Source organism: Euprymna scolopes, chromosome 19 (genome assembly GCF_053919585.1).
Source record: "Euprymna scolopes isolate OS-2025 chromosome 19, ASM5391958v1, whole genome shotgun sequence".
Classification (NCBI taxonomy): Eukaryota; Metazoa; Mollusca; class Cephalopoda; order Sepiida; family Sepiolidae; genus Euprymna; species Euprymna scolopes.
Window position 1 is genome coordinate 127,143,379 of NC_136500.1, and position 5,552 is coordinate 127,148,930.

At 33.1% G+C, this 5,552-nt stretch overlaps 1 pseudogene; it reads left to right on the plus strand.

Annotated features, from left to right (window-relative positions):
* The first annotated feature begins 4,875 nt into the window (after positions 1–4,875).
* Positions 4,876–4,992, plus strand: LOC145240438 (5S ribosomal RNA; annotated as a pseudogene).
* The last annotated feature ends 560 nt before the right edge of the window (positions 4,993–5,552 follow it).

The following is a 5,552-nucleotide window of genomic DNA, read 5'->3' on the forward strand; positions in this document are numbered from 1 at the left end:
CTCTCCAAATAAATAGTAATTGTCTCCGTATGAAGGGTTTCCTATACATTGACCAAGGACCAATTACAGAACGGCTACTACCCAGCTGCTGGGGGTTGTGTTCGATTAGTTTTGCTTTATTTATACGAAAAAGACAGCCAACATGACGGGACAGTGGGAATTTAAAAAAAAATTTTTTTTTTTTTTTTTTTTTTTTTGTGTCCGTTTGCGAATCTGAGATTATGATCTAGGAAGTATAAGAAGACTTCTGGAATCTGACCTGTGAGAACCCTGAGGCAAAAGCCTTTCGTGGACAAACACATTTTGCTTTTTATATTAGACTTATTTTAAAATTCAATTAATTCTATCATGAAATGAAAAAAAAAAAAAAAAATTCAAATTTGTAATGCATATAAATTGCCATTAAAAGCTTAAAAATGATTCTTTCTAAAAATAAAACTTAATTTACATGATTTTTTTTGGCATGTTATACAATTTTATGGGTATTTTAATATGGTGGAGAATTTGTATATAAATAGTTCCATCTATACAATAGGGATTTGGTTTTGATTTCTTAGGCTTTATAGGTATTCGATCTTGTTTATTCGTATCCTTTCTGAAAATGGTAAGCTAAGAGGAAAACAATTTTCTTAGCAATATGAAATGGAATAGAAGTTCTGTAAAGTTTTAGGGAAGTACTAGACAAGTTCAACCTCGCCTGTTTGCATGTGAGCAATATCATGGTGGTTGGATAGTGGGAAGAATTATTAACATTTAAAACATAAGATATTAATGGATATATAATTGAGTCAAAAGAATATGCTGTTGTCTGTGAAAAATTAATCTCATAAACTCCCTGGCTGAGGCAAAAATAATTCCACAATTACAAAACCATACCTTTTTTAAACTCAAATTTTATTCAGGTATAACATCAAAGAAAGGTTATTGGTCCAGGTACAGTCCTTGCAAAATGGTGGCTCAGTTTTTTTACCTCCTGATTGAGAGGCGGTAGTTAACTCCTTTCGAAGTGGTAACGTGGTTTTCCTTCGAAAAGCTCCATGGTAGTTATGGTGTTCTCGGCAAGAATTCTGGTGCCTTTAATTAGGCATAAATCGAGTCCCTGGGACCCTAATTTGAGAAAAGTTCGTAAAGTGTTCAAATGATGCCTTCCTCTAATTGGGATATATTCGGCACAATATAAAGTGTCTCTGCTTGTGGAGATTTCAAGTACCTTTTCACCAAACATTTAGGTGAAATAAACATGATGAAATTGTTGCGGCTCCATTTGCGATAAGGCATTCATCGCGCTGCTGACTTTTGTGAGTCTCTTGCCGGGAGGTTTTCGTAGACTGCAAAAAAAAAAAAAAAAATGGATGTTTACAAAAAAGGCTCAAAGTAATTATCTTGACCCATATAAATTAACCAAGCACAGGCTGCCTACAAGGAATGTGCGTAGGCAGCTTAATACATTGAAAATGGTATTGTAACTGGAATTTCTCACATGTCATAGCTCTAATTATAAATGTCTGAAAGATAATGGGGGGGGGATGAATGGTAATACAGTAGAACCCCAGGATACAGCATTAATCCATTCTAGGATCAGGATTGCAAGGTGAAATCTCCATAGGACAGGGGCTTAAACAAAATTTGATACAGTACACATTAAAAATTAGTAACATCAGTACAGTATATAGTACACATGTATATAATCAAATAACATAAATAACACAGTAAGGTGGGGCAAATACCATAACCAGAGGATAGAAAAACATTGTAACCTGAAAAAAAAAACATATCCTGGGGTTCTACTGTAATAAGTATCTGATACATACAAAATGAATGCTGCACAGCAGGTTTTGGTATTTAAAGTGGAATAAGCGACCAGACTCCAGAGTCGGCAACACTAAACAATGTTTCATGCCTGCTCTGTAAGCGGCCTGATCCAAAGAGTTGATACCAATCATGTTGCAAGTAGTCAATTCACTTTGTACGCACTCAAACCAGGTTTTCCTTGGCCTTCCATCTACTCTCTAACCTTGAGTATCAAATCTTGTTATTCCGTTGATGCAAGAGATGTACATTGCACACAAAGCATCTAAAACCCCATGAATACAAAGCTTCTGATAGAGCATCGCTGAAGGGATTCTTTCATTTAGTTGCCTATAACACATTCTCCTGATCATGGCATGGTGGTTATACTAGGTACATGCAAAATGAATAAACAATATGGTACTTGTACAATTTAATCAAGATTTTCCAAAATGAAAATATCCAGAAAAGGTTATATTGTACGTATCTGAAGATCTCCAAAACCAAAAATTTCATTTAATTTGATCGAGTAATTTTTTTTTTTTTTTTTTTTTTTTTTTTTTTTTTACAGTTCTTATGAGAGCGCATTGAAGTCAGCCATTATGGAATTTATTGAACACACCATGGGGAGATAACTCCATGTAAAGCGCCGAGACTCCCTCCCCATCTTTAATACTAGCTTTTCTTCCTAAAAATCGAATCTTTTGCTCAGTATGATAGATAGTCTTTTCGCTGTAAAAAAAAAAAAAAAAAAAAAAAATACTTGATGAAATTAAGTGATTTTTTTTTTAACTTCGTTCCATAACGGATACATGCAGTATAACCTTTATCGATATTTTCATTTTTTTTTTTTTTTTTTAATGTCTTGATTAAACTGTACAAGTACCAAACATTTTGACCCCTCCTTTTATTTAAGAAATTAGGAAATTAACCAATTTTAATGAAATTTTCAGTATTTATCAAATAATGATCCTAGAATATATTGAACCCATTATTTTTTATTAAAATCTTAGTGGAAATGTATTATTTTGTTTAAAAAAAAATACCTTTTACTAAAGTTATAGTTTTCAATAATAATAAAAAAAAAAAAAAATTAATGGAATTTATTTTTGCCTTTTCATGAAAATAAAGCACCGTAAAATATAACATTTAAAAAAAATAAATAAAAATTTAATTTTTACAGGAACATTACGATAAAAACCCCTAAAGTCTGTATTAATGAATTCCATATAACTCGAAGAAAAATGAATTTCTCGATTTACCAATATTATTGAATTAAGCATTGTTTATTTAATGTTTTCGCACCAAAAAATATTTCTACTTTTTTTTTTTTTTTTTTTTTTTTTTAAACTAGCATTTCAGCCCGGCATTGTCCAGGTGTTTGGAGGTGTTTGTTGAGCAAAATAAAGTTTTAAAAAAAAAAAAACAGTCTTTTTTTTAAACTTTGATCCCTACTATGACTCCTTAACATTTCAAATCAAGTTATTAAGTTGGATCCACGTCCAAGGAACCTACATCTAAAATTTCAAGTGTTTAGACCGAAAATTGTCGGAGTTTGGTAGAGTTCTCAAAGATCAAATCGTTGAACTTTAACTCCTTAACAGCCAAATTTCTGGCCAAGAACGGATTACAAAAATTTTCCCAAATCTTAGTACCCTATGTATAAAATTTTGAGTCTGTAGACTGAAAATTGACAGTTATTGCGTAGAAAAATGTACACACACACACACACACGTTCACTTTTAGACTATCATTCCAGCCCGGCGGTGTTTGGATGTGTATGTTGCGCAAAAAAAAGAAAGTGGTAGTAGGAAGGCAGGCTCGAACCTGTACCGCAAAGGAGGAAAAGAACAGGGAAAAAAACCTGACATCTTCGCTGTTACGGCCACCGCCAAACCGGAAGTGACGTAGGTTTAAATTAAGGCTAGACAATCAAAAAGAGAGGATGACTTTCGAAAATATCATTGAAAAAAAAGCAACTCCTCCCCCCCCCCTCCCTGTTGAAAAGTGTCCAGTTGAAGGTGAAGATATTAATGTTTTTAGCCAATTTTCCGATATTTTTCGTCTGAAAGGTCGAACTTCAAAACGATACTGATCTTGGTAAAATCCATCGCCTCTGTCAAGTTTTAGGCAGATATGCAAACGTATATACATTTATATATTGGTAACTAAAAATTTTTGACTGAAACCGATTAAAAAGCTTGCCCTATCTCTGAATCCCCTTTATGTAAAATTTCAAATGTCTGAGTAATTTGGTAGAGACCGCAGAGGTAAAATTTATTTTAACTTCGACCCCTTAACATTTATTGTTTTGGGCTCAAATCAAGTTATTAAGTATGATCCATGTTCACGGAACCTATATCTAAAATTTCAAGTGTTTAGATCCAAAATTGTCGGAGTTTGGTAGAGTTCTCAAAGGTCAAATCGTTGAACTTTAACCCCTTTACAGCCAAATTTCTGGCCGATAATCGATCACAAAGATTTTTCCCAAATCTCAGTAATCTGTATATCATATTTCGAGTCTGTAGACTTAAAATTGACAGAGATATTGCGTAAGGAAATGTACACACACAGACACAAAGACACACACGCAGCCTCATTCACTTATATATATACTAGCAGTTCCGCTCAGCTTTGCTCGGGCCCTATGTACTATTCATAAGTTTATGTGCATAGTCACAACTATACACGCAAAAAAAAGACTTCTGCCCTCAAATTAACACAAAATAAAATGAAATTAAAGACTTTTTTATCAGGAATAAATTTGTCAGAGGAATGGTTATTGACTATTCAAAATCTTGTAAGGCGATACAAATTGATTTTTTTTTTTTATTTGAATGAATTTTATTGAAATCATTGTTAGTTTATCAATGGACGATTATTTAGCAAAAACACTTTCATGGATGAATTTTGATTTAAAAAATTTTCAATAAAATGTAAAAAACTCAATGAATTCTATTCTTGTAAAAAAATAGAAAAAAAAAAATAATAAAAAACAACCAAAATAAATTTTTTTGAATAATTCCAAATAGAATAAAAAAAGGTTAACTAACACACATACACAATGTCACACTGTATATGTTACTTATATATGCCACAATCACGTTGACACACCGGTTCTCGCCAGATCACCGAAGTTAAGCAACGTTGAGCCTGGCCAGTACCAGATGGGTGACCATTTGGGAAGGCTAGGCGCTGTATGTACCTTCTGGGAAGGTTGGGCGTGTGGCCAGCACCCTCATCCTGTAAAAAGAAATCCTTGCTACAAAAACATCTACAAAAAGTTGTGGATGTCCTATGCCCCTCCCCCCAGGGGCTCAAGAGCTATGGATGGGGACATGTTACTTACATACGCATATTATTCGCACTATGAATATTTTGACTTGTGACTACCAACTCAACCTTCTTCACCAAACACTAATTTACATGAATGAGCATTTTCATGATTGAAAGTAACTTTTATATTCTTATCTCATATAAAAAAGTTTTGTTATAAAATTTTGTTTTTCTCAATTTTTTTCATTTACAAAAGTCTTTTTATGTTTTAGTTTGCACTTGCTAACTGGTGACCCTTCTCTCAATGTTTCAGTTATTTCCATGTTTATATGCACATATATGTATTATTTTCTTCCTTTGTTAAAAAACAACTTTTGTATCTGTTATACTATGAAATACAAGATCTCCATCGAGCCTATAACAATATGTGAACAAAGCATAGTTTGCAGCAGCAAGAGCGAAGATGCTGCGGTTTCCACCAAAAGAAC